This window comes from Stegodyphus dumicola, chromosome 3, assembly GCF_044657685.1.
Source record: "Stegodyphus dumicola isolate Sdum_Otavi_A_Nest chromosome 3, ASM4465768v1".
NCBI lineage: Eukaryota > Metazoa > Arthropoda > Arachnida > Araneae > Eresidae > Stegodyphus > Stegodyphus dumicola.
The window spans coordinates 121,161,631-121,185,645 of record NC_140770.1 but is presented as its reverse complement, the minus strand read 5'-3'; the positions used below and the strand labels follow the sequence as shown (position 1 = coordinate 121,185,645).

Sequence of the window (24,015 nt, the reverse complement as noted above, 5' to 3'; positions counted from 1 at the left end):
GTTACTAATTTCACTGGTGAATTGAAGTAAGCAGCGAGAACTCCTAAAATTGATGCCATTCTTAGGAAGCGAGCAGGAAAAGGAGCAAGGAAATGGAGAAGTACATATTTGATGATATAGCGGTCGTTCGGATTAATAACTTTTTCAGAAGATGTAAATAACCCTAATATTTCACTACAGAAAGACTGTGGAATGATTTTGCAGAACTGAAACCCATCTTTCAACACCGTATATAGCCACAAAAAAGGTACAATTCGAAGAAATAACAGGAGACGAGAATGTTAGAAGATGTAGATAACCCTAATGTTTCACTAACAGAAAGAATGTGGAATGATCTTGCAGAATTGGAAACTCTTCTTTCTATACCGTATATAGCCACCAAAAAGATACAATCTGAAGAATTAACAAGAGGCAAGACTGGAAGAATGTGATGTTTGTTCTTTCTGAAATGGAGAGTTTATTGCAGAAGGAAAAATTTCTTCAATGAAAAGAGAAACTAGTTTGCTAGACAATAAGATCATGCTGGGTTCAATATATATAGACCCAAAATCGCCGAATTTTGTTGGATAACAAACAGATTAAAAAGGCAAAGAAAGCCATCTATGAACTTTCATTAAGAATGAAATTATTATCAGAACAACTGGAGTATTCAAGTCAGGACAGTCAAACTGCAGATATTGTAACTGAGTCTCTATCATCGTCTTCCACTGATGAATTAGATTTTGAAAAATATTTGGATAATATTGAAAAGGCTAAGGCAATGCGAATGAAAATAAATAACCAAGAGCCTTCAGATATAAAAATGAAAAATTACAAACAAGATTTATACATGGCCTTTGAAGAAATAGATAAATATGATTGCTCTTGCAAGACACCTCTTTTAGAACTTAAAAAAATCTATCCTGAAAAGTTAAAGGAAGTAGCCGTAACAGTAACAACTCTTCTTTCTAGTCAAGTCAGTGTGGAAAGACTTTACTCAGTTCTGCAGTTTATCAAATAGGATCTATGGTCAAGATAACAAAGAATATCTTGCCAAAGTTTTACTATTTCTTAGAAATTACTAATGCCAGTTTTTCCATTTCATAATAAATGCTAATTAATATAAAAAATTTGCTATGCATCAATTTTTTTCTGTAGCATCTATTACTTCTTTTATGTTAAAAAAATAAGCTGTACCGAAGAGTATATGTTTACATATATATGAAAGAGTCGAAGTTGGAGTCAGAGTCGGAGTCATTAAAATTGCAGGAGTCGGAGTCAGTCATTTTCTCTACCGACTCCATAGCCCTGGTTTCTTTAATAACAAGGTATTTTATTTAGTGTAGAAGTGAAATTAAGAAGCGAGATTCTCCAAATGTTTTATTATGCGCGGAGGGGGGGAATCAAATGCGCATGCGTAAAGCCTACGAGAAAAAAACGTTGTTGGTTGTTTTGAGGTCCGGATAATGGACGTGAAGATTTCGGACTTCATACTATAGTACACTTGATAAAAGGTAAAAATGAAATGTTTAATGCAAAAAAAGATGTATGCTAAATGAAATATGAAAGTATCAAAATTACTATGTGATTAAGAGAGGCTAAGGGAGACGAATACATTAGTGAACATTTAAAAAGTTTGTGCAAAAGCAAAAGAATTATTTTGGAATATACCATTCCTTTTTCACCACTATTTAATGGAAAAGCAGAATGAATGAATCAAACATTATAAGAAAGAACAAGAGCCTTGCTGAAAGATTCCAAATCAGAAAATAAATGTGGGCAGAAACTCTGTACTGCAGTTTATTTGTTAAACCATAGTCCAACAAAAGCAGTTACACAACACTAGCAGAAAACTGGAATAAACAAAAACCTAATTTATCAAGATTGAAAATTTTGGAAGTACTGTAAATTGTAATTTTGGAAGTCAGGTAAATAAACCAATTAAAAAGATCAATTCACAAAGTGAAAACCATATATTTGTTGGATATGAAACAAATGGCTACAGACAGAAAAAAAATAAAAATGCTCAGAGATGCTGTGTTTGATGAAAATATAGATTCAATTTACAAAGACAAAAATAAAGATATTAAAGTAATTTTGTAGAAATGAAGATTTATAAAATAATCAAAATAAAAGCATTTTCATCCAGAAAGATGATGATTAAGAAACAAATAATGAAATTGAAAATTGCTACTACAAAAAAAAGTTGAGAACTTAAAATTGAAAACATGAAGATGAAAATGAAGAACATCCTACACGAAATATAAAACAAAATGCTTAAATTTCCTCAGATATTTGTACAATATTCCAATATCTCACAGTAGTTATATTTTAAACTAATAAAAATGTTCAACAGAACTAATTCAAAACAGAGAAAGCTAATCCGATTTCACAGCAAATTCACTACAATCTTTAACAGCAGCAAGTAAACAACTGAATTGAGATGCTTTCCTCCAGCTTTTATAAGCTTTTTAAATATGCACGAGAAACTTCTCATATTTTCTCAATTTTTCTGGATATTAAAAGAGTACAATTACGAAATATCTATTATTAAATTGTTAGATGCACATGCTCCTGTATTTAATTTTTTTTCCGGCGTAGCTTTCTCTTCAAATAAGCCTTGTGCTGCATTGCACGGGAATATAAAACAATTTTAATAACAATTCTATTAAAAATAGCAAACTAAATAAATACAAAATCCTTAACACTGCCTGCTTCCCAAGGACTGCACGTCCCAGACAGTACAATCTGTGGACAGGAAGCCAAACTTACAATTAAGGCATCAATGCAACAATAAACATTATATTACAATAACAAAAAACACATAAACAATAATTGCAATATGTAACGTAAATCAAATACTAAATACAAATCTAGTGAAATACAAAATCAAATAGGTGCATAAATTTTATAAATATAGAAACAAAAAGGACCATGGTCTTATACTATTTACAATCATATACACTACATACTATGGCCACAGCAAGGATCTACCCTGTCGTAATGAATGACTTATGTTGTAATGAGTTCGATGACTTACGGATCCGAGCCGTGACGCTGTCCAGCCTGTTTTAGGACTGTAAAAGGACCATTCCAAGGTGACTGTAGTTTTGGACAGAGTCCTTTCTGTTGAGTTGGACTCCATAATCTCCTTTGTTGTATCGAAACCTTATCTCCTTTGTTGTATCGATGTCCAGTAGCTCTCGTGTCGTATCGTTCTTCTTCTTCGCGCCAAGTCGACTGACTCTCATGCAAAATTGTGCATCACTTCAAACCAGGCCTGGAGATCTTAGATTTTTTCCTCAGGCAATGAAGACGCATCTAGAGGACAACCAAACAAGAGGTCACACGGCAGACAAAGGTCACGACCGAAGAGCATCTAAGATGGGGAATAGCCGGTAGTCTCATGGACAGCACTGCGGTAAGCCAGTAAAAAAGTGGTAACTTCTTGTCCCAGATGCCGTCCGATTGCGGACGTAAAGGCATCGTTTGGGTTTTGTCAATGCCGAGCAGCTTGCAGAGTTCTTTGATTATAGCCGAGGTAAAATTCCTTCCCTGATTGGAATGTAACTGAAGAGGCACTCCGAACCTGGAAATCCAGTGCTGTATCATCACCTCTATTACTGTGACAGCCTCTTGATCAGGAATATGATACACTTCAGGCCACTTGGTGAAGTAATCAATGACAACGAGAATGTATTTATTGCCATCAGCAGTTCGTGGCAGAGGTCCCAAGATGTCAAAGGCGATACGTTCAAAAAGGCGCTCCTACATTGTAACATTGCAGCTTGCCTCGGCTGTGTTTCTTTGCTCCTTTCTGACACTCACAGGCAGTGCAAGATTGGCACCACTTTTGCACATCATCCTTAGCATTACTCCAGTAAAAACACTCTCAGATTCTCTGCAAGGTTCTTATTATTCCAAAGTGGCCTCCTGCAGAACTGCTATGTAGTTCTTTAAGGACATCCAGGATCTTAAAAGTATCAGTAAAGTTGTCCACAAGAGCTTTTGTTTGCTCTGTCAGCTTGGGAAGGGGGTCTTGCGATGGAAGAAAATTCCTTCACGAATCTCCTATAGTAGGTGCAAAGCCAAATGAAGCTTTTCAGCCAATGGACATTTTCGGGACATTTCCAATCTTTTAACGGCTGACACTTTTTCAGGATCTGCGCTCCCACCTTCAGCAGAGATGTCATGTCCGAGGCAAGTCACTTCCTGTCTGAATAATTTGCATTTAGCCGAACTGAACTTCAGATTGGCTTTCTAAGATTTTCTAGATGTTCTTCAAAACTCTTTCCGATGATGATGTCACCCAGGTATATCAGACAGGCTTCAGAGGAAAGACCTTTCAAAACAGTCTTAATGAGGCCTTCGAATGTTGCTGGTGCATTACACAATCCAAACGGCATCACCTTGAAATGCCAAAGTCCTTGTCCTGTAGTAAATGCTGTCTTTTCTCAGTCATCAGGATGTATTACTGCCTGCCAATACCCTCTCTTTAAATAAGTGCTCAGAACCACTTGCTTCCAGAAAGAGTGTCCAGAATGGCATCAATACTAGGAAGAGGGTAACTGTCTTTCTTCTAACCTCATTCAACCGGTGATAGTCAACGCACACTCTTGTTGAGCCGTCTTTCTTTCTGACAAGGACGATGGGAGAAGTTCATGGACTTGCTGAAGGCTCGATGACATTGTCTTCTTCCATATCCTTTAAAAGTGTTCATACCTTTTCCTATTTAGCAATCGGTAGACGTCTTGGATGTTGCTTGATTGGTGGATGATCACTGGTATCGATTCTATGTCGCATCAATCTGGTTTGACCCACGTCAGAAGACGAACGTGAAAAAACATCTTGAAGATCTTTAATGACATGATCAGCAGCATTCCTCTCTTCATTGTTTAATTGCGCATTCTGCAATAACTCCAATGTAATGTTCTTTAAAGACATGGATTCTGGAGCGTTACTGTTTCGTTTAACGCCGGTCACTGAAGTACATGCTGCCACCACTTTATCTTTCCTGGATGCCATCGATAAAGTGCTGCAGGGACAGAATTTTCCTCGTTTCTCTCGGGCACTCCGTGAAAACAAGGCGAGACAGCCTTTCAACATCTGTAGTGAGTTCCTGGAGTGTTTCCGTGGGCTTCTTTTGACGGGATTTTAATTGAAGCCTTCTGTAGTCTATCAAACATTTCTTTCAAAAGCGCAGCTCCAATTTGCCAGATAGAGCTTTGAAATCTAGCCTCTGGTTTTCAGGAAAGAGTCTGCAGGATATCCGCTGTGTCTGGTCTCAGAGAAGCGGCGAGATGACAGGCTTTAGTTTGGGAATCCCATCCATTCATATCCGCAACTATAGAAAATTGTGTCTTATATACTTGCCAGGAGGTCTTCCCATCATACGTGGATAGCTTCAGAGAAGGATGAGCAGGCATCGGTAAAAATTCAAAACCATCTGGATTGCTCTCTGCTGCTGCTACGAATTTCTTTAAAATATCAACTTCTTTGGCGACAGCAGAAACCGTCATCAATTTGTTAATCCATGGCAGAAACTCTCTCTCTTCTATTTGTTCTTTTACAGAAGAAACTCTTTTTTTCTATTTCTTCATTTACCGAAGGAACTTTTTCTTCAATGTATCTAATTTTATTTTCAACTGCGTCAATTCTGTCTTCCATAAGCTTGAATTTGTTTTCTATTATGCAGGTAATTTCTCTTTTCATTTCCTCTTGACCTGCTTCTATCTTTCTTGAACAGCCTTCATTTCTTCTTAACAGCTTTCATCTCTCTTTTAACAAATTCTTCAATCTTTTCCTGAACCGCATTCATCTCTTTTCTCATTCTTGACCAGCTTTCATCATTTCTTGAACTGCTTCCATTTTTTGCTTTAACGGATTCCTGTCCCGCTTTGATCGCTTCTTGGAATGCAGCAAATGCAACTGCCTTATCTATTTTTCCATCGCTCTTGTAATTGGCATTAAAAAATCCCACTTCTGACACCAAAAAGTATTGCATGCATACAGGTTTGTAACAAATTGAATGCACAAGTTCGATGAAAAAAGAATAAAATTTATTATTATCACAACAAATAAAATAAAATGCTTAAATTTCCTCAGATATTAGTACAATATTTCAATATCTCACAGTAGTTATATTTTAAACTACTAAAAACATTCAACAGAACTTAATTCAAAACAGAGAATGCTAATCCAATTTACGTGAATTCGCTACAATCATTAATAGTAACAATTAAACAATTGAATTGAGATGTTTTCCTCCAGCTTTTATAAGCTTTTTAAATATGCAGGAGAAACTTCTCATATTCTCTCTGGATATTAACAGAGTACAATTACGAGAGTTCTATTATTAAATTGTTAGATGCGCATGCTTCTGTATTTAATTTTTTTCCAGCATAGCTTTCTTTTCAAATAAATCTCGTGCTGCATTGCACGGGAATATAAAATAAATTTAATAACAATTCTATTAAAAATAGCAAACTAAATAATTACAAAATCCGTAAATGTATACAGACTTTGTAATGTAGTATTGCCAGGAAGCAATATTTGAAGAAGATGAAAAACATATTAGAAGCTATTGAAGAAAAGAAAAAGTCTTTACTTAAAAATAAAACTTAAAAATTGTGATTGTAAAAAAAAAAAAAAAAAAAAAAAAAAAAAAAAAAAAGGAAAAAGAAAAAGAAAGTAAAAAGAAACCTGGAGGAATTTATTGAATTGATGGAAAAAACATACCATCCAGTTGTATGCAATGCAGTATTGAAAATATTATTTTGCAATAGCAGCTACGAACAAATTTGAAATGATGCAATTAGATATAAAGATTGCTTTTCTTTATGAAGGTAAAAGAAGATATTTACATGAATGTTGCAGAAGGTTTTGTTTATGGAAATAAAATATTAAAACTACAGAAGTCTCTTTATGGACTAAAACAAGCTCCTTTCAGTTGGAATGATTCATAAAATTTCTAAACAGAATAGGGTTCATTCAAACCAAATATGATAGATGTGTGTTTATAACAAATTATTTTAGCAATATTTGCTGATGATAATGTTTTGACTATAAAAGACAAATAACAAATGAGTGAATTTTTAGAAGACATCCCAGATGAATTTGAGGTAAAAGTACGCAAACACCGAGCAATTTTTGGGGAATGGAAGTGAATAGAGAAGAAAAAGGAATAACACTGAAACAATCAATATATTAACTAGTTGTAATGTCTGAAAGGAAGGAAACGGGTACTCCAATTGGACTACCAATAATGTTTAGTGAAAGAACAAGAATTAACAATGCCTAGTGAAAAAGGGAAAGTTAAATTCCCTTATAGAACTATCCATTTCTTCAAATATTACAATTATCAAAGTGCAACGTGTTTAGACTCTATAATATAATGCTATTGCAGGGTTCGCACATTTCTGCACACTGAAATTAAGTACTTTTAAGGACCGATAATGAAAAAAATTAAGGGCCTGTCAAGCAAAAAGAATTGAATAAACTAAAGCAATTATTTATAGCCAAACTTGACTTTTGTAATATCATTCTAAGATTAAAATAAACCTGTAAGTAAGATATATTAATATTAAATATAACGTAATGCTGAACATAAGTTTAAAATAAATCCAAGAATCAAATCAACTGTCTAAAATTTATCAGATAATTAGCATTAAATTATAAAATTCCTCCAAAATTTATAGAGTCAAAAGTCATTAATCCGGACTCGTCGGGACTTCGATTCCAGATTATCGATTTTTCCAGATTATAGATCATCAGTTTAAATCTGGTAAGATGGCATGCAGAAATTACAAAATTAAAAATATGAAACCGTAATTTATGAAATAAAGAACAATTATGATCTAAAGGATATCAAAATTTACAAAAAAAAAAAAGCTTAATATTTATTTGTTTACTTTATTAAACATTTCTTTCAATGTAAGTTGTTTAAGTTGCTTTGTTTTATGTGCTAATACTTTCTCTTTAATTCTTTATAAAGAGACATAACTTCTTGTTCAGTTACAAAGTTCCGTTATTCAAGTCCTGTAATTGCTGTGCCGAGAATACCGACTAACTTGTCAATCGAAATTTTTTCATTTTCACTAACCTCTCTGTCACTTTCTTCATGCCTTTATCCATTTTTTTCAGCAATTCCACTTTTTGTTTGATGGACATCGAAACATACTTTCGCTTTGTAAATCCTTTGAGAGCTCCAGCATCGGAAATTCTATTTGACATAATCGAAAGTTCAAGCTTACTTTTATAAAATTACTCTAACAGTCTGCAAAAAATAATAAGCCGGATCCAATTCAAAGATTAAGGAACAAAGCAATTTGCAACATTAAGTGAAATAGATATAAGATAATTTAAGCTTATACCGTCCGTTATAGATTAAACGTGCATGCGTAAACGTATTATGCGCATGCACACACGCATATGTGCGGCCTTAAAGGTCTTACGCGCATGCGTAAACGCCTATGCGCAGAAAGTTTGTAGCTTTGAGGTCCGGATTATAGATCATTCCAGATTATGGGTGTCCGAATTAATGACTTTTGACTGTACTTATTTATATTATAGTTTACATATATTTTAAAGATGATTAGTGATGTTTAAGTTTTATTAAGAATTAGTTTTATGTTGATTCCTTCTTTTATGTCTAATTTAATCATTACTCGCTCAGTCCAGAAGTTTATGCAAATTTTATGTCATGTGGCAGAAGTTAAAATGAGAAGTAAAATCTTAACCAACATAATTCCCAACAGAAGCTTGGCTTTTGCTACCACTGGTGCTTACTACACAGATAGAGAGATGCTGATGAGAACACATATGAATGCTTGCCACTGGTAAAACTGGAATGTGTTGAAAGTTAATTGTGCTTTGTCTGTTTGATCCAGTTAGTGTCATTGTTTTGTGTAGATTTGCTGGAGTTATAATCCAGTTAATATACAATATTTAATACAAAGTTACAGTAAGCCAATGAAGCACTAGATGTGGTGAGTTGTTTTATATTATTTTAAGTATCATTAGCTGCAAGGAATAAAACTTAATATTAATTTTTACATTTTTGTGTTGCATTTTGTATTTTTGAGTTGTATCAGTAAAGATAAAGAAAAGATAACTTATCTTAACACATTGAGATAACTTCTAAGGGTCTTCCAATTCGTTACAAATACTAAGTACATAATTAGATGCTCTAGGTCATTATAGCTTTAAATGGTCATTATTATTATTTTTTCTAAATGATATCTGTTAAAAAACACTACTTGAATTTAAGAACATTTTACAATTTAAAATACAGGTAATTAGATATGTAATTTATGATATCAGATTTAAAACAATATTAGAAAGCTAATATTAAAAAGCTTATAAAAAGCTGTTGTAGCAACAACAAACATTTATGTTTAACAACATTTATGTTAACTTTTAATGAAATTTTCAAGATATTTTAGCTAATTTGCATCAATTTTCTTCTCTAATAGCTTTTTTCTTTCAATAAATGAATTAATATTCCCACTTGTATCTGATTGATCCCCTAATTTCAGCAATATACCTTTGAAGAATAATTTCTTTTTCTTTAAGTAATCAATTCCTTTCTAAATAAGTTTTCTCTACATTTTAGAATTTCAGATATAATTATTCTAAAGATTCATGTTACTCTAAAGCACTGCATGTATTTAAAATGTATAAAAGATGCTAATTTTATTTCTTTAATAATATGAGTGAGGAGAATATATAAATATGAAATGACAAAGTTCAGCATCACAGCAGCAGAAGTTTTAGAAATTAGTGAAGCAATAAGCAACAAAATTTACAGCTGATATTTAAAATGTAAATAAGATACTAATTTTATTTCTTTAATAATGAATACGTAAAACAAATATGAAATGCATAAAGTCATAGTTGGCCCCAGAGCTAGGGTGGCAGAAGTTTTAGAAGTTAGTGAAGCAATAAGCAAAAACAATTGGGCAAAATTTTTAGAATTTAGAACAGACACTGGATCCACACAGATCACCAGGTGGCAAAATGCTCTGTGTACGGATCAACGAGACATATAATATGAATCTTTTAAATTGTCAGTTTTCCATTTCTTTATTAATAGAAAAATTTCTTTCCACAGATGCCTGTCCACGAGACAAGAACTATATTTGCAATTTTCCATGCTTGTGTCTAGTGAAAAGAACAAGAAATTAAAGAGAAGATAAATATGTTAAGAGGAAGATTTCTAGGATCCAAGGCACAAATTTCAAATAACCTTGTTTTCATTGTTCTTCCGAAAAATGTTCCACAAAATAAAAAATTCATCACAAATTTCCTATAACACGCACTCATTACATATTAATATTATGATAATATCTCTCATTTGCTCACATTTTTCTGGAATCGCAGGTCAATAAATCTTGATTTCACCTTGTGAGGAGCAAGGTCGACAAATTATTGATGCCACCTCTGTAAAAGGAAAAAGCCAGATGGTTTTTTAATAAAAAATTAGAAAAGAAAGCGTAAAGTGAATTTTTAAGAGAAAACTGATACATCTTTGAATATTCGAAAACAATAAAATGGAAAAAAAAAATAAAAAAATAAAGAAAGAAAAAAGGAAAATTAAATTGATTTTAAAATAACTAAAGTAGCTTTTTCGCTTGTACACTTCAGAAACTGTGGCTCATAGCATTTAATATCTTATTTATTTTTCAGAATCAAATATTCCTATGTTGCCAAAATGGAAAGTAATGTCATTTTAAAATATGACTTGGGAAATTAAAAATGCTTATTTACAAGTTTAATTACTTTCTTAATTACAATTTTAATATATTATTATTTTAATGACATTCATAACAATTTTATTATGCTTGTAAAAAAATACTGAAAAATTCATAGACATTTGGATCAAAATTTTTGTACACAATACTGTATAATAAAAGAAATCATATCTCAAAAAGGAAAAGGATGTTTCTTGTGTAATACATTATGAACTCTTCATTTTCAAAAAGGAAATAATTTTGAAATGTTAGATGTTTCAATCAAAGCAGGGACTTGTGCCCTATTAAAAAGTAGGAAAGAATTAAAATGATCACCTATCAAACACATATTTGTCAACTGAAAAACACGTCGACTCCGACTCCAGTTTTTATTGGACAGTTTGAATTTGAAATGAAATTAAAGAGAATTGAAAAATAATTTAATGACAAACTGAGTTATTCTTTTTATTTATGAACTATATACATTAATAAATAGTCATTTTCTAGTACTTTTCCATTCTGCCGGTGCAAACGATTAAAGTTGCCAATAATGGTACAACTGATGCCAAACGGAATATCTTCGCCGGTAACCTTTTACACCTCATTTTCAAAACAAGTTGCAGCCATTTCTTATTTGATTGATTGCTTCTTTCAATACTGGCATACAATTACATATAATTTTTACCAAGATAGTTCAATTTTATGCCCCAGGGCCATTTGAGGTAATTAAATCGATTAGGATGCAATCACACCACTCACTTGATGGTGAAAATGTAGAAAAGGGAAAGTCAAGGATTAAATTCATCAGTTCTAATGAAAATGCAATAGCGAAATAAACCACAGTGGTTTTACATAATTTCTGAGTAAGCTATTCGTACAAATTGAAATAATTCTTGCATTTAAACTTATAGACAATATAAGGATTTAACTTGAAATTAATGTAGATAATTACTGAGAGAATTAGATTTCTGTAGCATAGTTTACGCGAGTACATTTTTGTACAATTCTGGGACTTTTTTAAAAATGAAAATAGGTCGATGTGTACATGGATACCGAGTATGTGCAATTTTTAAAAACGCTTCAAGCAGTGGGTGATTCTGCACTTTACCCAAAATTCTATTGCAGACTTTTCGTGATGGGCAATTCCAAAATTGTTAAATTCATAGGATATCAAAAAAGGATTTAAAAATTAAAATAATATTTCAATGGCGTCTTAAGAAATATAGAACTATATAAACTTATGCAATCTGAAATCAGGGCGTACATTAGATTTGGCGCGCTGTTAAATGGGCGCGTTTGCTAGATTTGGTATTTTTGCGCATACATTTTCACTGCAATTTTTTTACGGTTCTCAAAATGGAATACTACCCTTTCTTTTTTGTATGCTTTACGCATGCGCGTTTAATGTTATGCAATGTTACATTTAGCACAAAAAAACGAAACAACTTAAACAACTTGATGATCTATAATTCAGAAAAACCCTTAATCCATAAACGCCGAAGTCCTGACAAGTCCGGATTACTGACTTTGTACTGTATTAATAAATAAGCATAAGGGAGGAGGATGGATGTGATATTTGCCATTAATGATTAAACTGTTTCATTTAATTGCAAATCTCATTGATAAATTTAGGTAAGCAGCAATAGAAACAAGAACTCCCAAAATTGATGCCATTCTTAGGAAGCAAGAAGGAAAAGAAGCAATTATTGATCAAGCAATGCAATGGGAAAGTACATATTTGATGATATAGAGGTTGTTAGAATTAAGAACATTTTTGGAATATGTAGATAACCCTAATGTTTCACTAACAGAAAGACTATGGAATGATCTTTCAAAATTGGAACCTCTTCTTTCTACACCATATATAGTTACTAAAAAGCTAGAATCTGAAGAATTAACAGGAGGCGAGCATGGAAGAATGTGATGTTTGTTCTTTCTGAAACAGAAGGTTTACTGCAGAAGGAATCACTTCTTCAGTAAACCTTGCAAGAGAAACTAGTTTGCTAGACAATGAGATCTTGCTGGGTTCAATATATGTACATCCAAAACACCGAATTTTGTTGAATTAAAGAGGACAAAAAAAGCCATCTATGAACTTTCATTAAAAAAGAAATTATTTTCAGATCAACTAGAGTATTCAAATCAGAACAGTCAAACTGCAGACATTACAACTGAGTCTCTATCATCCTCTTCCCATGATGAATTAAATTTTGAAAAATATTTTTGGATAATATTGAAAAGGCTAAGGCAAAGCCAATGAAAATAAGAACCAAGAGCCTTTAGATATAAAATGAAAAAATACAAACAAGATTTCTACACCTCCTTTGAATAAATAGAGAAATACGATTGCTTTCACAAGACACCTCTTTTAGAACTTATAAAAATCTATCCTGAAATGTTAAAAGAAATAGCCCTAACAGCTTTTCCTCCTACTCAAGTCTGTGTGGATGAACACTTCTCAGCACTGAAGTTTATTAAATCAGATATCCTCTAACAAGAGAGATCTTGCTGAAGCTATATTGTTTCTTAGAAATAAATAATGCCAGTTTTGCCATTTCATAATAAATGCTAATTAATATAAATAATTTGCTATGCCACCAGTTTTTTCTTCTGTAGCATCTATTACTTCTTATTATTAAAAAAATAAGCTATAACCCTTGTGTATATTTTTACATATATATAAGGAAGTCAGAGTCGGTCATTTTCCCTAAAAATTCCACAGCCCTGTAAAATCTATTTCTCAAAAATGTTAATTCACATTCAAAATGGCAGTCGGGGGGAAAAAATACTAAAAATGGCAGAAATGTCATATGAGTAAAATTAAGGACATTATTCTGATTTGGACCAAACTTAAGGATCAAAAATCATTTCCGAAAAACCAAAGGACTTGAGTACTTTAAATGAAACCGTATGAACTCTGTATTATAGCACTTTACATTGATGATTCTGCATGTAAGTTCCCAATGTGGAATCAGAAATTGAGACAAAAAGAAAATTGGGTGCCATAAACTCACAATCTTTGAATACTCTAAGGCAAGGTCAGAACTAAAGCCTTAATGTCACTTTTCCAAGCTCAAATATTCCCTGATAAAAATATTGAGGAAATATACCTAATTAATCATTTAATGTATTTTAATGAGATTACTGAAAAGTATATCCCAAAAAACCAATTGCCACAATGTCACAATTGTCAGAAGTGGCACCATTCTTCCGAAAACTGTCATAAGGCAACACGGTGCGTTAAATGTGCCAGACACCACAAAACTGGCAATTGTGACATAAAAGGCCGTATAGAAAACCCAGTTTGTGTGAACTGCCTGGGACCTCATGTCGCTTCATATAGGGGGTGCTTTAAGTTCCCCTCTTATAAAAAGCAAAATAAATCATCAGTAATTAAGTAAGGCATTAGTTTTGCCAGGCAGTTAAACCAAGCAAAGCTTCAGCACCCAGTGTCTGTGCAGATGCGGGCAACGTAAATAAGCAAACCTTAGTAATGAGCAATATTGTTATACCTGTTAATGTTACTCATAATACGAATGTAAACAATATTTCTGATGACTCTAATAATATTCCCAACGTTCATAAGTGCTACAATCAAACTGAGCTAACCTGTGTTAAGCACAACAGCTCTAAGCCAAACACCACAAATGCCATATTCGAACATGCCATATATTTATGAAGGAAGTCTAGCCCATATTGGCTGTAATATCAGCCATGTTATTGATACAGTAGAATTCCAGAAATCCGCAAAACTTGGGACCAAAGGTTGTGCGGACTTTAGGATTTTGTGGATTTCAGGACAGAAAAGATAAAGCATAATATTCGGACTAAAAGTGCAAAATGAATAATGCGTATTAGATACATTTAATTAAATTATTATAGACATTATTGCAATAATTTATTATATGCATTAAATTATTATTACATATATAAATTGAATATATTATTCATTGTATTATATATATGTACACAGCATCAAGTTTGCCGATTTCATCTCGTGCAGAGATTTCCGGTTTCGGATTCCGGTGTTAGAATCACCGTTGCTTAAAATTTCAACAGCTTTTCTTAATTTTTTCGTATATTATACACAATCATGTTGCAATTCCATACTATTCTGCTATAAATCAAGGAGTAGCACCTGCTTCCATCTTTTGCAGAATTTGCCCTTTTCGCGTTACCGTCAATGCAACGTATTTACGTTTTTCAACGTTGCAAGCCGTAAAATCACGAGTGCATTTCTTATTCTGTCATTAAATTAAAAAGGGCTGAAATTAAAAATATTCTTAATTTATCCACAAAATATCCGGATAAAAAAAAAAAGGCAGCACTAAACAATCTCGTGAAATGAAATAACAAAGCTCAGAAAATACAACAACGTGAATCGTGAACTTGAACAAAGAGTTGAGAGAATCGTCTGCTTTTTTACCTCAATGCAGATTAGAGGGAAAAAAACTTATCTTATTTATTTTATCTTATTTTTTTAACGTTTTTATATCAATAATCGTTTTGACTCATTATTATTCAGTAATTATGACGTCATTATTCGGTAAGTATTTTTTTCTTTGATATTTCGTACTCAATGTTGCGGTTTCCGGAACCTATAAACTGAATGTTTATATTCTGAGAGGCAACGCGGATTTCAGGTAGGTGGATTTTTGGTATTTGACTACATATACAAAAGGAAAATACCAGAATTAAGAAAATGTGATAACATTATAGATAAAATCCAGGTCCTCCACTTGATTTTGGAGGAAATCCACGGGTTAGCTAACAATAATTAATTATGGACAGAGGTCTCTCGATTGTAACTTGAAACGCAAATGCGTTATGCCACAGAATTGATGAATTATGCATTTTTGTAAATGAGTATAGTCACGACATTCTCCTCCTACAAGAACACAAGCTTAGCCCACAATTCACCTTCAGTATTGGCAACTATTGCCTCTACCGAAAGGACCGGGAATGTACAAACAGCAGACACCTCGGCGGGGGTCTCATTATCCTAATCAAGCGCTCTATCATCCATCATCACACAACACTGCCACAGCTTTTAGCCGTTGAGGCCCTAGCCATTACAGTCACTACACTCTCACCCCTCCCACTCACAGTTATCTCCACCTGCGTACCCAGCACAAAAAGATCACAAGCGAATATTGAGCGTGACTTTGAAGCGCTACTCCAAGCCAACAGGAAAACTATTATAGGCGGAAACTTTAACGCACACCACTGCGTGTGGGGCTCCTCCTACAGCTCATACCTAGGAACTGTAATTCTCCGTTTTGCCAATCAGGCTGGAATTACCATTGCAGCTCCAAACACCCCAACAGGCTACAACAACAGAACAGCCAATGTAATTGACTTCTTCCTACTCAAAGGCTGCACAGCAAGATCTGTTGATACCCTTAATGAGTTATCATCAGATCCCAACACAGTCTTAGTTAACCCGGGTACTTCTGTTTGTAGCACACCACACAAGAAGGCCTTCATTACCAACTGGGCAGAATATGCCAAAGCCTTAAACAACACTTCACTCCACATTCTATAACAGCACAATTGGGTGATGAGTTAGACACCATGGTTACGGATTTTACCAGCCAACTTATTACTGCTCTTGATTCAAACAGCACCAACATCAGAGACAGAAAGAAAGCCACCAACTCAAACCTGAAAAAATTAATCCAGCAGAGAAATGCCGCCCGACGAGAATAGCAAAGAACAAGATTTCCAGGAGATAAAAATATCATTAATCAGCTCAATCAGCAAGTCAGGCACACCAACATACGCAATGCGACTGAGCCAATTACCTCACCCCCTTTCAACTGACAAAAGCTTAGTTTGGAAGGCAACTGCCAAATTAAAGAGATGCTACACCAACATTCTGCCCTTAAATGGCCAACAAGGTCAACACCGAAGCTGAGTCGCTAGCCGATCACTATGCTTCTCAGTTCTGCACTAACAACATATCTCACCCATCAACAGAACACTTGGTCACTCGTACACTAACCCAATACCTCACAATGCAACCCACCAACAACACTCTGCTTGTCAAACCGTCAGAGGTCTACGGCTATATCCAAAAACTGAAGATCAACAAGAGCCCAGGACTGGACAAGATCTCCAATAATATGATCAAGAACATGGGTATCCTCATGCTCCTGAAATTTGTAGCAATTATTAATGACATGCTCGGACTGAGACACTTTCCCAATCCCTGGAAAACTCCAGTGATTACACCAATCCTCAAGCCTGGCAAGCCTTCTTCCGAGCCCTCATCATACAGGCCAATCAATCTACTCTCCTCTCTGAGTAAAGTAGCTGAGTACATGATATTGCAAAGAATTCTGGACTTCACAGACTGCAACGAGATCATCACACCAGAGCAATATGGGTTTCGGAAGAAGCACTCCACCGTTCATCAACTATGCAGGGTTACGGAGATGATCTCCTCAGGATTCCAGGAGCGAGAAGCTACTGGTGCCATATTCCTGGATGTAGCCAAAGCCTTCGACCGTGTCTAGCTTGAGGGCCTCACATACAAACTCGCCACTCTGGGTTTCCCAGAGTACATTACATCCATCACACATTCCTATCTTAAGGAAAGACATTTTATCGTTCGTGTTAACAACTCTCTCTCTCTACACCATGAGTTATTAAGGCTGGCATCCCGCGAGGGAGTCTCCTTGGGCCTGTCTACTATAATATTTACACGAACAATATCCCACAAACACCACACACGACCCTGGCTATGTATGCCGACAACACAGAAATTCTCTCCAAAAATGCATCTCTTGGCTCAGTCATACAAGCACTACAAATCCACGCCCACACACTTGAATCCTGGCTTTCTGCCTGGAAAGTGAACATAAACATGGAAAAGTCAGAAGCAGTCCTCTTCCACAAGAGAAGAAACATAGACGAAACTACCTGCGTCCATATCTTCAGTACTCCTATCCAGTGGCAGGCCCAATACCTAGGTGTCATTTTAGACAGGTCGCTCACGTGGCCCCCACACATAACACGAGTTGTTGCCAAGTTGCATGTCCGTAAATGAACACTTACCCCCTGAATTGACCGGAACTCTGTTCTATCTATTGATAATAAATTACTCATTTACACAACCCTTTTACGTCCCATGCTGACCTACGCCTGCTCTGTTTGAGGATACACTTGCAAAATAAACCTTATGAAATTACAAATATATTGTACTCAGGCAAGCGGTGAAGTGTCGTTGGTTCATACGAAATTCGGAAGTCCATCGTGAGCTGAATATACATGGGCTTCACTGCTACATTGCGAAACTTGCCGAAAAATTTTTCAGCAAGATCCCAGATGTGGGTAACTGCACCATTCCGGTGCTTTTTTAAAACTATGACTCAGACGCCAATCACAAAAGACCGCTACCAGTCTTGAAATACCTCAACAATTAATTCTTTTCGTTCTCACCTATTTGTTTATGTAACTTGCTACCTGCCAATTCTACCTTCCCATTATATTATTACTCCTGTACATTATTCCTTTTCAATTTGTCTTTTCTTTGGTACCTCTTGCTGTATATTCATTTATTTTGTATACATTTTGTATATACAGTCAAAAGTCGTTAATTCGGACACCCATAATCCGGACTTCAAAGCTACAAACTTTCTGCGCATGCCTCAATGTATGGCATAATACCTTCACGCATGTGCATATGTTTGTACGCATACGCGTTAAATGTATAACGGACGGTATAAGCTAAGTTAAAATTATCTAATTATCTATTTCAGTTAATGTTGCAGATTGCGTTGTCCTTTAATCTTCGAATTGGATCCGGCTTATTATTTTTTGCAGACTGTTAGAGCAATTGTTAGAGCAAAAAAATGGATAAAGGCTCCTTTGTTTCTCTAACTATTCCGAAATCTGTTTATCAATTTTACGTTGCTCTGTGGGTGGAGGGGGGGGGGGACGTTGCGGCGCTCAATGAACTGCAAGTTGATCTGTCAGCACTATCCTTATCTTCAAAGGCAGATGTTTTTATTTTATTCAGCTTATAATTCCTTACTAAATGTAGTATTTCATCTCGATGTACTCCGTCTTTGATATGATTTAAATCAAACTCCTCATCATCATAATTCACTTCCGATAGTGAAGAAAGTGACACAGAGGTTACTGAAAATGAAAAAATTTCGATTGACAAATTAGTTGGTATTCTCAACACAGCAATTATAGGACTTGAACAGCGGAACTTTGTAACTGAACAAGAAATTATGTTTGTTTATAGAAAATTAAAGAGAAAGTATTATCACATAAAACGAAGCAACTTAAACAACTTACATTGAAAGAAATGTTTATTAAAGTAAACAAATAAATATTAAGCTTTTTTTTGCAAATTATACCCTTTAGATCATAACTGTTCTTTATTTCATAAATTACGGTTTCATATTTTTAATTTTATAATTTCTGCATGCCATCTTACCAGATTTAAACTTAAGATCTATAATTCGGAAAAATCGATAATCTGGAATTGTCGAAGTCCGACGAGTCCGGATTAACGACTATATTTGTATATAGTATGGATCTCCTGTACTCCTACTGTATATGTTACACTACTATCGTATGTATCTCACCTATCTCATGACGTCACTAGGACTCTCTGTACTGGGGCATTTAGGCATTTCTTTGTATAATGCCATATCAATTGCACATGTTCTACTTGTGCACTTACCTTCGCCTCAGGCCTGCTGATGCAGGTGTTTACATTGGACTCTCACACATGGTACTCCGCAATTATGGACTCATACCCGTTGGACTTCTAATCACTATTTTCTGTTCCCAAGTGTTTGAAAATTTCAAGGAATTGAAAATTGTATAATATTACGCCGGGTTAGCAATCAAATGCAGGCACCCCTTTTTGCGAACTTCTCGAGTTTGCCTGAGCCGAAGAGGGAGTAACAAAAAGTATGCAGAAGTGTGTGTAGATCTGTCAGAATGATGAGAAGAAATACTATGCGATTGCTGAGTGAAAATATGTAAATACAGTTCAACAATAAAATATAAATACAAGGAAATTTGGTACAACTCTAATATACGCCCTAATTTCACAAAATGTGGCGATATGTGTTCTGTGCTGGTTTTGGGCGCGATTGCGTGTTCTATGGCAACCCTGTTGACGTTGAAAAATCTTTCGCTGGAGCTCATTGATTCGCCTCTGTGTCTGAGAATATGGGAGAGAAAGATAAAATGGTAGTCGTTGAACTGAAGTTCGGCAAAAGGAAATATGATTGTGGCTATCCTGTTGAGGAGTAGTGGGTATTTGGAACTGTGGAAAGAGGGTCTGGGAGATTATTTTTAATGGCAGTGCATGATAGAAGTAAGGATTTGTAATTTTATTTATTTGTGAACCATAGTACAAATTTTCTGGATAGTGTGTCTGGCTGTCATGTAAATACGATAGTGATTATGTGGCGGCTTAATTCATGGTAAGTGCATTTTATTTTATCCTTGTTCTTATTTTGTAGAATGTTATGTTCATTGGTTCTTTAGTATGAATTTCTGTCGTTATTATTGTTTTTTTAAATTGTTTGAAATTTATTTTAGTTTATTTTGTTGTTTAGTGTCTAGACTGGACAATTCATAGATGTTTCTTAAAGTTGAAACAGAACGTTGTGTATATGGTATTATTTGAAATTTATTGTTGTTATGTTATTTTATTAAAGCGAGGAGTGCGTAGATTCCTTCCTTGCCTAAATTGTGCAATTCGTAGAATTTTTTTTAAGTTTAAACAGAATGCTGTGTACATGGTATTCTTTGAAATTTAGGTTTAATCCTAGTATCCGGTGCACACGGGATTTGGCTACTTTTGGCGACTTTTATGATGAGCAGTAAAAACGGGACATATACGATGAGTAGTAAACGGGTATTCAAAGAATATAATATAGTTATACATAGTATATACTATGTATATAGTGTATAGTATATACATAGACGTTCTTTGGGTCATTTTTGGTGTTGGCGATAATTTTCAAAATCGCGCCAAGGCTGCACCGTATACTAGGATTTTAGCGAAATTTATTGTTGTTATGTTAATTTATTAAAGCGAGGTCTGCGTAGTTTGTAGATTCGTTTGTTGCCTACATTGTGCAATTCGTAGATGTTAAGTTAAAACATGTCGCTGTGTACAGGGATTCTTGTCAAATATTTTTGGTTAGAAACTTTACGTTTTTGCTATCTAAATTTTTTGTTTTTGTTTCGGATTTTTAGCTAAATTGTGTGTTCAAAACATAGTTTTTGCATGTGCGAAAACCGCGTTTTTGGAGACATTTTAGGCTAAAAGTTCAAAATGTAGACAAAAAATTTAGATAGTAATATGGCAGCGTGAAGTTTCTCGCCAAAAATATTTGGCAAGAAATTTGGCGACTTGAGGGCGCATATCGGAGTAGTTCCGGAAATTTAAAAAAAAAGGTTTTCTTGTCTTCAAAAAGACAAGAAAACCTATATTTTATTATATATTATAACAAGGAATTTTCACACATGAAATCATGGAAAAACACTGAAATATATACAATATGTACAGAAAATAAAGTCATGCTCACGTTGGAAAACTGTTGTTCAAGAAATGGGCCACAAAAGCTCACAGGTGAGTATCATGTAGTTAAAAAGATTTAAAGTTAGGTCAGAGGTGTTTAAATGTTCTCAGTTAAGTGCTTCTCTGTAGAAGTTTGCATTAATTTTATCTAGAAAATTTTCTTAAGTATCAATCTATAAGTCTTCATGCAATTGGTGATTACACACAACAATTGCATGAAGTTAGTACATATTTGTAAATATTTGAGTTTTTTTTAGTGTCTTGATGTCTTTTTTTTTAGCCAGGTGATGCTTATAATAAAATTGAATGAATTATGACACTGCAAATCAAATGTTTTTTCCTAAGATTAAGATATGAATATTTTTTAATAATGAGAAAAAGAATGTTAACTTTCTTTCCTACTTTATTTTTTATTGTATTAATATGATATTTCCATTTCAAGGTGTTCTTAATAGTCACTCTTAAGTATTTTTCTCTCTGTACTTGTGGCACAAGTTCATAAAATAATTTTAATTTCACTTTGGGTGGAGTACTGACACAATACCTTCTAATAGACAAAAATTGGGACTTTTGTGCATTTATTGGTATGTGCCATTTTTGATTAAAGAAGGGAACACAAGGGAGAAAAATAGGTAAACATAGTAGCTATGGGAAGGGGCAAAATAAATGGGGCTAGATCGCTGATCCAGGATCATGATACCCATCTCACCAAGAAGATGATCCCCTAAATGGCCAGGATGTCTTAGTATTAAGACACCCCGTACTTACAAAAAATGAGCCCCTGAGGGCTTATTCATATGAAGAGATTGATATAACATTAAGTTACCATCTAAAGAGCCTTGAGATAATCTTATCTGTTCCAAATCTACTAGTTCCAATTTGGTGAATCTATTTATAGTCGAGAAATCAGTGAATCTATCTATAGTTGAGAACTGGTGCCTAACCAAAGCCAGCCAATAGAAGGAAGGAATCTATGCTCCACTTAAGGCCGTACTCGATGGTATCCCTTCCACACATGGGTAGATTTATTCCCTAATACAGAAGCTACTGGCAACCTTTTATATCTGTTTAACAAAACTCATTAATATTTAGCTCTTATGTTACTCTTGAAAGCAGACATGTAAAAAACCCAAGTCTGAAAGATGTTGAAAATAAGAAAAGAACTCTTAGAGACCTGGAAGATATTGTAAATTTGGGTCTTTAATACAAATGTCTGGAGAATTGTTCTACTTCAACTGAAAAATTAAAAGTTTTCTCTGATGCTAATTACACAGGTGATAAATAGAGAAATGTACAGAAGCATTAATGGATATGTGATTTTATATAAAGAAAGGTCCTGTGAGTTGGAGTAGGAGAAAATAAGGAAGAGTTGCTTTGTCAACTATAAAAGCCGAGTATGTAGTGAAAGCAGACTGCGCTTAAAAAGCTTTTATATTTGAAATTTTTTCTGAAAGAATTAATATGCCTGTTATAATGAATTTAAAAATTGATAATCAAAATGCAATTAAATTGATTAAAAATGGAATTTTTAGTAGAAGTAAGGTATTATTTTTTGTTAGAAAGAGTTAAAGATGATAATATTAATTTAGTTTTTATAACTTCTAACATTAACATAGAATATATTTTGATAAAACCATTAGATAAATTTAAGTTTAATAAATTTAAGACATTTAGTACATCAAATCTTTCACAAATTCAGTAATAAATATTTTTTGAAAAGAATGCATAAAATAAAATCAGAAAAAACAGTAAATTTGATTCGACTTTTTGAAGTAAGTGAAATAAAAATTAAAGGAAGGTGTTGAAGGGTCATTTATTTAATTATTTATGTAAAATTGAGTGGCAACAGTTAAATTTTTTAAATGAAATCAAGGACAAATATTCTTATGTAAAATGTTTAAGTCCAGTAATATGGTGATCCTGCAAATAAAATATAAAAAAATAAATATGCCATTTGTAATAAAACAAAATTTTTCAACATTTCTCTACAGGAAATATGAAATCCTATATATATGAGTATGGCACTAATCTTATCAGGAAGGGGGAAAGGGAAAATACAGATGGTAATTACAAGGTGAGTAGCAAACACCTGAGAAATTTAGCGACCTGGAATTTATTCTAATAATTTCACAGTCAAGGATTTACATTAACATTTTAGTGTAGATGCATACTAGAAACAAAGCACCAGCAAAAAAAATTCACATGTAACTAAATAAAAAAAAATATATTGTACATTTCTCATTGAAATTCATACTTACAAACCAATCAAAATCTAGAAACACATTTGACAATAACATTATTTTAGATCATGCTTAATATTTTATCAATAATGTCTTTATACTTTATACTGTACAAACATAAATTTTGGGCTAAAGTGCAGAATCGCCCACTTATTTGTTTGGCGCTTTTTACAAGAGCAAGAAGAATGGGATTTTTGACAATTTTCTTTGACTTTTTAAGTGAAAATAGGTGAATGTGTACATGGATAAAGTCAAGAGTGTGCGCAATGCCATTTTTGTGCAATTCTGGGATTTTTTTTTAAAGTGAAAATAGGTCAATGTGTACATGGATACCGTGTATATAAGCAATTCTTAAAAACGGGCGATTCTGCACTTTCTCCCAATTTCGCACCTAATCTTCGTCATGATTAAGCACTTTTGTTCCATAAAAGTTCTAGCATAAGCGTAATTCGGCTAGCAGATAGTTGGAAAAAATGTTGAGTTAAAAAAAAAATGCCTTTACTTC

The 24,015-nt window shown here is 33.9% G+C and overlaps 1 protein-coding gene across 1 annotated transcript in view; it reads right to left on the bottom strand.

Moving 5' to 3' along the window:
* The window catches only part of LOC118181744 (small G protein signaling modulator 1-like), a 226,869-nt gene that overhangs the window by 201,500 nt on the left and 1,354 nt on the right, over nucleotides 1-24,015 (bottom strand). The gene's annotated exons all lie outside the window — the stretch shown is intronic.